Source organism: Cyanistes caeruleus, chromosome 19, assembly GCF_971803275.1.
Source record: "Cyanistes caeruleus chromosome 19, bCyaCae1.hap1.1, whole genome shotgun sequence".
In the NCBI taxonomy this organism is placed as follows: Eukaryota; Metazoa; Chordata; class Aves; order Passeriformes; family Paridae; genus Cyanistes; species Cyanistes caeruleus.
The window spans coordinates 7670175-7682743 of NC_141719.1; the positions used below are offsets into that span (position 1 = coordinate 7670175).

At 44.3% G+C, this 12569-nt stretch overlaps 1 long non-coding RNA gene across 1 annotated transcript in view; it reads left to right on the forward strand.

The window, feature by feature from the left end:
• LOC147649819 (uncharacterized) overlaps positions 1 to 12569 on the forward strand; it is a 34048-nt gene that overhangs the window by 18512 nt on the left and 2967 nt on the right. The gene's annotated exons all lie outside the window — the stretch shown is intronic.

A 12569-nucleotide genomic window follows, 5' to 3' on the forward strand; every position in this document is an offset into this window, starting at 1 on the left:
CTGTGGAGTTTAAACATTCTCTCTGAATTAGAGTTCAGGCTGGAAGGGAACATTCCCTCATGCCCCAAATGACTTTTTGTGGGTCAAATTACCAAGTAAAAATATTTTATTTTTAAATAATATTGCTCTGAAGACTAAGTTGGGGGTAGACCATGGTTTAGCACTTTCCAAATGCTAAAGAAGATGGTTCAAGCTTCTGCTGCAAGTTGTGGACAAGCTCTTAAATTATTGTTTTAGCTCTGAGGCTTTCATAATGTTCTCTGCTCTCTGGGATGCAGATTCAATTATTCCCCCCTCCCCAGTTAATAATGGGGCTTTGTTTTATTTTCACTTACAAACTTTATGCCTCTCTTGCTAATCTTTCTGTGTGTACAAATATGCTTTCTTTGTCAGTCAGACTTGGCAATACTTAGGCCACACTAAACTAGTTGTGGGCAGTACAGCAAGGCTTTCTATTTATCCGGGCCTTTCCGGGGAAGTTTATTACACTGTAGGGGTGACATTTTCAGCTTTCTGAAAGAGTTGGTAAATATTTGGCAGGTTTTACTCCTTCAGGAAAAAAAAAAAGGCCATATTTTATCTGTGATAAGGCCTGAAAGAAAACTATCTAGGCATTAAGGTTTGTCAGGGTTGTCAGGCAGAAGGGTGGGGTTCATGCAGGATATTCTTTCAATTGCCCTGAGTGAAGTCAAATGTTTGCCTGCAATTTAAGAACCACTGTTCCTCTATGTTTGCAAATAGAGACCTTCGAGCCAGGGCTGTATTTTAAGTTGCAGGAGGGCACAGGGCAGAGCAGGCCTGTGGTGTCTGGGTTACAGATACGTGTAATCAGGGGCAGGTTGGAGTCAGATCGTGCCTGGGATCTGCTCTCTTGTTCAGTACAGACCTTTCATAGAATCCTGAATGTGCTTGTGTTGGAGCCTTGCACCCTTAGAGAGGACTGAACCTCACAGGAGTGCAGCAGTGAGTGTGTGCCCAGCTTGCAGACACTTTTTCCTCCACTCTTGGCTCCATCTGCAGATGGCAAATGCTGAGCTCGGGCTGTGCTTGGTGCCAGCTCCCGCTCCAGGCCAGCTCTTCAGCTCACAGAGGCAAACCAGACAGGGAAGGGAATGTGCTTCTCCGTTCCCACTGCTGGCCTACTTGAGAAAACCAGCTCCTGCTGATTTCATCACTTCCCTTTCTAAGGACCCAAAAGTGCCAGTTTCCAGAGGGGAGGGGAAGAGGGTAGGAGAGTCTGGGAGAGGCTGCAGGATGGCTGGTGCTGGCCCACAGGTGAGGACACACCTCCGAGGCTTTGGCTCCTTGCCACAGTCCGAGTGACATCTCTGTCAAAGGTGAATTGGTGGTACCTGTGTGACTTTGCCAAAGCAAAGACACTTTGCTGTCTTCATTTGCCAGTGTGATCCTGGCTTGGTAGAGGGGCTTCTCTAGGGCTGAGGAGGGTCGATGTAATGATACTACCAGGAGGGTTACAACTGCTCAGATCCCACAGAGGGGAGTGTCTGACTCCTGGGGTAGCGAAGCCCTTCCTTGCTGAGGGCAGAATAGCTCTTTCAGATCCCATCAACCATGGCTTGGTGTGAGCCAGCAGCAGTGTGGAAAAGAAATCATGTGGCTGCAGACTGAAGAAAATGAGCCAGGGTGATGCTGGTCTGGGGACAGCTTCCCCTTCCCAACTCATGGGCTTTGGATTCATGACACATTTCTTTAGCAGTGAAGAATCAAAATATTTCCAAGAGATTGACTTTGGATAGACTTCCTGAATTTTATTTGGATCTTGGTGGCCTGTAAGTTTATGAGGCTGTTGGCTTTTCCTTTCTGTGGCAGCAGGCAACAGGCCTTTGATCTTTGTGTCCTTTGGGAGAAAGTCCTTCACAGTGTCCCTGATGTCCACGTGGGTAGATGATGTGCCCACATTTGCAAGATTTCAGTATTTTCCCAATACAGATTTGTTAGTGACACCATTCATAGGTCCAGGACTGGAGTTGTGATTCCTAGATCATGCTCGATGGAATTTTCTATTATTATTATTATTATTATTATTATTATTATTATTATTATTATTATTATTATTAATAATAATAATAATAATAATAATAATAGTACAAAGCACGCCACCTGACAGAGGCTTTGGAGTCCTGCTCAGGCAGTTACTGTGCAGAACTTGGCCAGATGTGGGCCCATGGAGCAATGCCCACTGCTCTGGGTGGGATTCTGAGGAGGAAACATCACCTGAACTGTCCAGTCTGCTAAAAGGGTCAGTCCTGGATGTCTGGAGGCAGGGCAGGATCTCTTCCCATCCTTTTCCTGGTGAAATCTGATGAAAAAAAAAAAAAATAGTGACATTCCAGTTCTCGCAACTGGTTTGAATCTCTATAAATGCACTTCACTTTTTTCTTTTTTTCTTTTGCTGTTCCAAGTATGGAATTTCCTCAAACTATAAAATTTGAAAGCAGATTTGATTCAACAGAATCTCTCTGCTTGATAACTTTTAAAGTATGGCAAGGAACTCAATTTAAAACACTAATTCGATCAGCAGGCTGTAGGAACTAATCTACAGTGGCCCAAAGGCCTGCTAAAATTAGTCATGGTTTTGTGTTTTTGGAAAAAAACTCTTTAGGGGTGGCTCTGTTGTTACAAAGAACAAGGCTTTTGAGTATATGACTGTCGGTAGGGTTAAATTCAAATATGCAAGTGCAGTAGTTTAAGGAATAAATTCCAGAAGCTGTTTAAGGCTCAGCTGCATTACAGAGTGACGATCAGGTTGGGTTAGGCAGAGCTGCCGTAGACTGTAACATCTGGAATAATATCACATTTCCCCAAAGTGGAATTTTCTTTAGGAGCAGCAGCAATTGCTGATATTTGAGAGGGTGGAGCCAGCAGCAACCTACAAATGGCTGGAAAATGAATTAAGAATTTATAGAGTGAAATACTGAGACTTTGTCAGGAATCATGATTTTGATTATGATCTCTTGTTTAAAGCATCAGCTAATTCTGAGAACTGGGGCTTTCCAGGCTGCAGAGATTGGTTGGACAGTTTCTGCCGCAGCCAGAACTCAGCTCATTGGCACTTGGCTTTTTAGTCTTTTGATGAATTCCAGTGAAACAAGTTGTGGCAAACTGATTTGGAGCTTTGGAGCCAGAATATGCATGAAAAATCTTGTATGAAATGAGAGTTTGTTTTGTAAAGAATTTTATTGTAGTTCAGTTAAAATATGCTTGATTTTAAACTGTAAATGCTATTTTGATTTTTTAAAGAAAGATAAAGGTTTCCTCAATTCTTGCATTATGGGTGTATTTTACACTTGAAGGATACTATAAAAGACTTGAAGTCTCAGTTGCGTTTAAAGTATTTTTTATTAAAAAATCTGCTTTGACTACAGAGCTATTTTGTATAATTGTGACTTCATCTGTTAATTTTGAAGGAAATATTTCTGAAGAAGGAAAACTTTCCCATGCAAATAACAGTTGTACAGAACAAGAAACAGAAAGGTGCTTAATCACAAATGAGCTCATCCATTTTAATTTTCCATGGACCATGACAGCAAAAAAATAATGTCGTTCGGGGAAAAAACCCCTAATCAGATATTCAGATATTTATCCAATTTTTCCATCTTGTGGATTATTCAGCACTACAGTTAATGATGTTTTACGTCAAGCTTTCAATACATTAAGAATGTCTGCTGCTGTATGCACCCCAAAACCAACCTGAATCTACATTTTAGAAACAATCTAAATGAAGGGGTGTTTTAAACAATTTCACTGAACAATAAAATTCAACTGAGTAACTTAAGCTGAATTTCTTAAATCTGAGTCAGTAAAGAGCTCCCAAAATGTCATGCACAATAGATTGTAACAAAGGAGCAGAACTTCCCCAAATCTTTGCATGGTGTTTGTTACTGCAAGTCAAAGTGCTACTCTGAGGTTACAATTACTTTACTCCAAGTCCCAGCCTAAATTTAGCTCCAGGATTCACATACTGCACTCACTTCATTGGAAGAGTTTGGTTCTCTTGCAGCATATTTGAGCTAGTTTTGCATCTCCTTGGGGAATAAATTACAGTCTGAATGAGAACATTCACATGTATTTATGGCATTAATGCTCTGTGCAGTCGGAGGGGGCTGTGTGCAGTCAGCCTTTAAAACTAATGCTATTTCTAGCCCCCTTCTAGAGCTTCATTTAATTTCTGTATCAATGGCCATCAAGGGCAGTGAGAAACAATGAAACTTTTTTATTTTTTTTCTGACACTGTTTCTTTGCAAACATAGCAGTTAAGTTTCTCACTTTAGAATTTCCATAGAGTGAACTCTTTCCCCACCCAAGGCCAGCCCCATATGAGTAACTGCACTTGTATAGCGAGTTGTTTCATATGCCCCAAATAAAAATGGGGGCATAAAAATAAACCCAGAGTAAGGAAGATGCTTATGAGCCAGTTTAAGGTGTTATGTAATACTAGTTATATAAAGTTTTGGATGTGTTTATACTTTTATACTTTTAAGGTATTATTGCCTTCAAAAAGAACATAAACTGCAATTTAATTTCAAAACATTTGATAGTAGTTTTGTCTTAAAATACATAAATTTGGCTTGTAGATGTGGCTACATCACAGAATGAATTTACAGCTCTCCAAAGAAACAGCAGGTGTGCCCAGTGCTAAATAAAACATCTCCTGTAAGCCAGCAGAGATCTCCTGATCTGCACCAGCCCAGGATTTGTCCCGTGCTCTAATTTTGGTGGCGGGTAATGTTTTCAGACAGTCACAAGCACACTATCATTTTATAGCACTATGCTCAGAACTGTTGGAAAATTCTAATACTTTCAAACCTTCTGTAACTTTGAAGTGTGTTTTCCAAAGAGAAATATTTTATAACTGGTCATCTATCAGTGTTACATTAATGCCAGATTACGGTCAGTTGTTTGCAGGCAGAAAGCAGCGTTTCAGTGCTTAAAAGTACATCTAAAGAGGCTGTTACAAAGTGCAGTGTGAGCTGTGCTCTAGGGTGGTGTGGATGGGATTATAACCCCTGAACTGGTGGGCTGCAAACACAAGGATTTCTTTGAAACCTGTGGTCAGGATCTTGTGCTACTGTGCTTCTCTTGCCTGTGGCCTGTGCAGTGCACAGGAGGTGAACGGAATCAGTCACCAGGCTGAGCTCTTCCTCTCATCTCCTGTCCCACTTCAGCAAATTCACACCCAGAAGGAAAAGCTTTAGTCTGGGTGAAGGAAATGTGGTACATCCCAGTACAGCCTCCAGAAATAGTCTCCCACCTGAATGATTTCCACAGCAACTGATGATTTTACTTTTAATGAAGTTTGCTGTTACTTCACTCTTCCAGGCATGGCTTTGAATGTAAGCAGCGCTGCTGAGCTATTACTTGACAGCCAGAAGCCTCTTGTTCATTAAAAGTATTTTTAAAGGGATTGAATTTCCACTTTTGCCAAGCATTTCTTGTGCCCCATGCAGTACTGAAGGGCAGTCATCAACTTGGACACTCGTAGAGCTGATAAATGATAACATCTCATTCTCACTGAAGTATCTCATTAGAAGTACCTGGCAAAATGATTCCTAATTCACCTAATATGGAGTTCAGTTAACTTCATCAGTCTAAACAGTGGGTCCTTGGTCTGGACTTCCCCTCAAGGCAGAGGAAAGGGGGAGATGGCTCCAGGGTCAGGGTGTCTCACTGGGTGAGTTAATACTTAAGGCTGGGAGACAGCTCTTACTGTGCTCACCAGGAAGTGTGTACAATCAGTTTTGAGTCACAGATGTGAAGGCTCACTAACAACTGATGCAAATAAAAAGGTTTTTAATCACATATTTCAGTTAACTCAGAGACTTGCTTGATGGCTTTGGTATGAGATGTATGAGAGGTCTAAAACATGTAGATGAGAAGCTCCACCTGTAACAGGGGACTGGAGGTCCCAGTGGTGGCTGGGAACTGAACACCCTCAGGCACTAGCACCAGGGTATGCCTTCAGCATCCAGCTGTTCTGCATGTTGCTGTAACTTTCTTTCAATCTCTGCGACAAGTGAATTGCATTTCTTTAACCTATTCTTATGGCTCTAAACTACTAGCAATTTTAAGGACACCCTGCTCAGCTTCATGTTGCCAACTCCTGTCTAGTTTAATTAATGACATTCAGCAAATGATTGGGGTTGTCCTGTGACTTGCTGCTGTAAGGAGCTTCTGGATATATAGAGTCAGACTCCAAAACCAGTGGGCATTCTCCACAGTTATCAGTGGTTATGAACCTGCACCTGGCCAATCTGTTCCATTTGAAAAAAACCATTTCAGAGCTACCTCTAAGAAGTAATGCTGAAATGAGAGGGAAAAGTCATATAAATTCTCCCACACCTGCAGCACTAAGTCTGGAATCCCCAGTAATGTAAACTTCATTTTCTGTGCAAGATTTTACCACTTTAGTACAAAAAAAAGCTTAAACTTACAACAAAAGACCAACATCTTAAGCAGAAAGCAATATAGTTTAAAAGCTTGAGGTCAATGTATTAGTGCTTCAAGAAGAGTGAGTGCACCTGGGCTTGGCCTGCTGTCTCTCTGGGAACTGTGGGGTTTTTTCTCTTCTCTGTTGTGCCTCAGAATCCAAAATAGACACTTTTTATGAATGCACTGGCAAGGAGCAGCATGTGATGGGATTAGTGATGAGGCGAAGCCAAAACACTTATCAATTATTGTATCTGTTTACTTCTTCAAAGAAGGCTCCCTTCAGAGGCACGTGCCTCCTCGCTTGTAACCAAACCCTCTGTGCTCTCCCTCGCTTGTTGAAAATTGATTTGAACATGCTTTGCTCCAGTGGAAGTCTCTTGGCTTGTCCCTGTGAAATGTCACTGCTGGTGGGTGTAGCTGGGTGTGGGTGTTCCCTGCCCTTGGGATGCTGGCACTGCACATGGGTCACACGCCTGCCTCGAGGAGTGGCTCTGTCTGGTCCATCCAGGCTCCCTGAGTACCACAAAAGGGGCAGTTGTGTCTTTAAAAAAAAAAAATTGGAGCTTTCAGGTCCCAGGGACTGGACACAATTTGACTTTGCTAAATTATTATGAACTAGGAATAAGTCTTTGCTGGAAAGGTGGAAAAGCACAGTGAAAAAAATCCCCAGGATCATGTAAGCTGTGGCTAATGAAATGTGAATTTACGTGACCACCCATAGCTGATGCACATTTTATGCTTGACTTCTTCCGTGCGATGAGTCCACTGCTAGCAGGGGCAATAGTTTTAATTATATGCTCCATATTTTTTTAGGACTTTGTACACTGCTCAGACATAAGGGAACTAATCCACAAAGTGTGCAAATGAAATGAATCTAAGTTCTTACCTGAAGCAGTATCCAGGCAAAGTAAAAAACTAAGCCAAATGCTTTTTAAAAGCTTGTAAATGACAATAATTAGCTCATGTTTTAATGCTAATACATTCTGGCCCATATACATAGTATTGTAATGCTCATAATCAGCATTGGTGCAAAAATGGGGAGAATAAGTCCTAATTTGTAGTTTTTTAAAAAGTCAGAAACTGGACTGTGTGTGAATTCTTTGGAGTGTATGAGCAAAGAAATATTCTTATATTCTTTCCACTTATTTGACCTCAAAGAACTGTTAAATGGGAGAGCACCAGAACACCTGATAGATCCACCTAAAGCTCCAGGTCAGTAGCATGCTTAAGCACATGCTTAACTTAAAGCATACAATTAATCACATCCCCTGTCCACGGAGTAATTAAACTTGTGCTTATGTACTTTGTACAGCACAGTACCAGCCTGCAGGCGTTCTCTGAATAATACTGTGCCTGAGAAAGTGGTGAATCAGAAAGTGATTTTTGGCTGGAGTTTGAAAATGAGTTTAAAAGAGTGAGTTAGGCACCCAGAACTTATATTTGAATAGCTAAGGAAAAAGCTGGTCTTGTCAGCAAAGCCAAGTAAGTAGCAAGGTGTGGCCATATACTTTGTGGTAATGCCTCAGTTTTGTTTTAAGTGAAATTTAAAAAACCCTTTTGCTTGGTGATTCCCTGCTGCTCTCCTATAACTCTTTGCTTCCCTCAGTGCTGGGCAGCTGAGCCCAGGCCAGGCAGCCTCTTGCTGGCAGCTTCTCTCTTGACTCACTGGTCAGGGTCTAGGTGGGTTGAGCACTGGGGGCAGCAGGTCGAGGCCAGCAGCGTGGCTGCTTTTCCTGTCAGTGAGCAGTCTGGGCAGGGCTCTATGGGAACACACTCCTCTGGAGCCAGCAGGATGGGCACTGCTGGTCATTATCCATACCCCTCTCCAGCCCTCTCCAGCTGCTCCAGCACTGCTGGGGCCAGAGCCTTGGCTTACAGCTGCACTACTGAACCCACCAGCCAATGGTACTGAGCGTGGTCCTGGGCAGAACTGTGGCCTGGGACTGCTCCAGCCAGTCCTGGACATTGTCTGAAACTCAACATGAGCAATGGACCATTATCAAGAGGCTGTTCAGATGTGTCCCCTTTCCCCCCTTCTTTTGGAGACTTTAACAGGACAGCAGTTGTCAGGCTGGTCTGCTTGGCCATGCCCGGGTTAATTTAAAGGAATCATGGAGCCTCTTCCAGCCACAGCTTCTCCCTTGGCATTTTTCTCCTACTGCTCTGCTGTTCTCCCCTCCTGTCTCTGTCGTGGTGCCAGCCAGTTTGATGTGTCAGTCATGCACCAGTGAGCTCCCACCTGAGCTGCTGTAGGTGTGCTTTGTCCACACATGGGCAATTTGTCCAGGCAACACTGCCATCTTCATTGCCAGCCTGAGCCAGGTCATGGTCCCTTGCTACTCAAATGAATGTAATGTGGCAGCCTCTAGTAGCTTGTTGATGACTAATTGTTTTATTTTATATACTTCAAGTCAGCTGCTTTAATCTGCTTGTTCTCCAAGGCTCTGTGTATAAATGCTAGTGAGGTCACCATGCTGAGGCAAACCAGGACAGCATCAAAAGCTCCTCTTTGAAATATTGGCGCCTGAGTATCTGAATGGTGGGAGGCTCCTTTGCAAAGCAGCCTCTATGGCAAGTCTGTGAAATGTGTTTGATTATCCAACCTTACCATTTTCAAAGGGACCCAGTCAAGATGAACAGAGCCTAAATGTACCATCTCCTAAAAATAACTCTGGCTTTCCAGCTCCTCTGCTGATGTTTGGAGTGGGAGAAAAAAAAGTGATGCTTCAAAATGAGGATTGTAAAGAGAGAGGATATGTCAAATGCACTTGGTCAAACCCACCTCTTGTCAGCCCCCGAGGCTGGGTGCTCTTCCAGTAGCACTCAAGTGTTCCTGCACTTTGGGCAGCCCCTGCCCCTGACACCGGCTCTCCCAGACAGGAGCTCAGCTGGGCAGCTCTGCTGGAGACAGTGACAATGGGGACATGGTCTGTTCCTTGGCCAAAGGAGACACTTCCTGAATTCTCCTAATGTGTGTATTTTTAATTTTTTGTGGCTGAGGGACAGGGGCAGGACCGTCCAGGATGGATCACAGTTCTCACTGTGCATTCCTTTTGTGCTGTACAGTTAATACTTTCTTGGGGACTGCTCCTGTAATTTTCAAGATGGTGATCAGCCTGATCTTGGTTTTGAGACAAAACGCAGAGCCACGCCTTGTTCCAGAAAGCAAACCCCACATGTAATGGTTTCTGGAAGTTTTGCCAGCATTTCTCCAAAGCAACTCATTAATTTCAGGGCCATGCTGATATGGGATGCTCTCTTGGTGTTGTATCCGCTGTCCACTCCAGATTTGGGAAGTGTACAGTCCCAGAGTCCTCAGAGCCTTGGTGCACTTTCAGCTGCTCTGAAGGCAGTCCTTTGTCTTTTCCAAGCAACGTAGAGCCAGCACTGCTCCATCTAAACCCGCAGGCTGAAGCTCTTGTCTGGGCACAGCAGGATCGGCAGCTGCTGTTTAAAAGGCTCAGAATCTCTCCTGTGAGTGGGTGTTACTCACTTGGTAATACCAGTCCATTCCAGCTGAGGATCTGTCCCTTTGTTTTGTGTATGGGACAATTTGTTTTCAATTTTTGTTTCTGAAAGGAAACTGTCAAGACAAAATTCACACTTAAAAAAATTAAGGGAAACAGCCCTTTGTCCGTTTCTAACAATCCCTTTCCATGACTAAAGCTGGAAGAATTCTAGAAACTGCAATAATTTTTTTACCTTCGCTTTGGTTTTGTTCTGCTCTTCCATTTTCTAAGTTTCAGATAGAGCACAACAAATATAATTTGAGTTAACATCAGTGTAACCTAGAGATGAGCGCTTTGATCATCAGAAGCTGATTGTGCTTTATCTAGAAGTGGGACAGGGGTAGCAGGGAGCCAAAAGTAGCTTAGGCAATATTCACTCTTGTAGTGCACAGCCTCGTGCTGGCTTTACAATCCAAGAGGGAACATGCAAAGCCTCTGTGAAGGGTATTCCCCTTCAGCACATATCCATCCTCACTCCATTCTGCCAATGACCCAATGCCATTAAAATACAGCTGGGGGTGAGACAGCCTTCCTAGACTGCAACAACTCCAGTTACCTGCTCTTCTGTGCCCTGGGTCTGCTCTGCCTGCTTGTGGTGGGGTCCTGGCTGCTGGGGAGGTTGCGTTCTCCCTGGGGCAGAATTCTTCCATGGTGGTACAGCAGCCAGTGCTGCAGGGACCTGGTCCTGCCTGGGGCTCCCCTCAACTACAAAGAGTTGCTTATTGTCAAACCAAGGAGAAGAAAAAAAGAACAAAAAAACTTTTGAAAATAACAACATGCATCCCCTTTTCATTTTAGTCCTAAAAACTACTTGATGCTCATTCCAAAAGAATTGATTCCTTAAATGAATGAAACAGCTAGGAGTGCTGCTTTCAGTGTGGGACTGCTGATGCTCTGACTCATGCTGTGCTTCTCGTGGGCTCTGGCTTTTATGCTTCATTTAGGACACCAACGTCATTAGCATTTAGAGGGCTGCTGCTTTTTTTATTATTATTGTTGCCCTGCTGTTGTAACTTTCTCAAAGATGCAAATAATATTTGGATTTGGAATGTTTTATTACCAAGTCAAGGCACAGGGTTTGCTTTCAGCTGACTTACAGAAGAAGCTGTAAATGAAAATAAGGTGTGGCTCTGTGCAGTTCTGAGAGGGTCTCCGAGGTTTTTGGATGCCTGGTTGTCTGTTGGTGAGGATATTTGTCTTTTGTTGCACAGGGCTGGGACCTTTGTGGCTCTCCAAGCATCCCTGGTCACACCAGCTGTGTGCATGTCCCTGGACATGGCTTGTGTGAATAGCAGCACCTCCAAACATGGTGCTGCCAAAGGGTCCCTTGCTGAGGCACCAATGTGATGCTTTTACTACAAGGGGAAATAAAAGAAGAAAAGCCCCAAGAGTGCTATGGGGTTCCCTGCTTTGACACAAACTCTCCTGGAAGTCCTTGAGCATCTCACATAGTCCTTCTCAAGGGCAACAGCTTGCAGGGACACTTACAAGCCCATGATGGGAAGCCCACCCTGTAAGAGCAGAATAGTGGGAATCTGCCTGTAGTTTCTGTTGAATACACTGCCATCAAAATACTGATCAATTAAAATGAAAATGTTACTCCTTGACCTAAGAACATGCAGGGCTGGGCTGGGATTTCCAGGAGGTGAATGAAGGTTGAAAATTCCCAGCCAAATAGTTAACCCCTTTTTAGATGGAAATGTATAGATCTTCTTCAGATATTACTTTAGCTGAAAGTTATTAAGAAATCAGAAGTAATCCCCTAAAATTCTCACCTTTATTAATAAATTAAAGGCAACTGCTGCTGCAGATGAGTGTGAGCTTTCCTGCTGGGATCTGGGTGCTGCGAGTCCCTTGGGGAGCTCCAAGTGCCCCTGGGGTTGCAGGTTATGACCCAGTGTGGGATGTGTGGGGCCACTCAGCCCCGGGGTCTCCACTTCCCCCAGCCAAAGACCACTGCTCACCTGGGTGCAGGACAAGGTGATCCTGCCGTTTTCCCTGGTGGTTGGGGTGTTCCAGGGCTGCCTGCAGCAAGTTGTGCCAAGCTGTGGTTGGTGGCATCCTCGCGAGCGACAGACGAGCCATCTGGCATTACGCTGAAACACAGCGTGGCGTTTGCTTAGGAGGAGCCAGCAGGAATGGCAAAGCAGTTGCATATCTTCCCCTGCCGTGTGGGCTGGTCACTGGGCACTGGGACACTGGGACACTGGGCACTGGGACACTGGGCACTGGGACACTGGGGCTGCGGCACTACCAGGCACATCAGCAGAGCTGTGTGTGCCGTGCTGGAGAGAACGGACCTGTCAGACCCTGCCCTCCTGGGGACCGACTGAGCGGCAGCAAGAAAAATGAGGGACTTTCAGGGGCAGCTGTGTTTTACTAACCCAGTCATAATGCCCCTAAAAATCCTTATTGTTCTTGCAATAGTCAACTGTGGCATGGGGAGGCCTGGAAGGAGAGCTCGAGGGCAGGCGGCCCTTGGGAAGGAGGGCTGGCAGGTCAGAGCAGGGTGTCAGGCTGGGGACGGTGTTCCTGTTGGAGTGGAACTAGAAGGACGTGGTGCTGTAACCTGTGGCATGGAGCATGAGCTTCTTATGATGCTCAGGACAT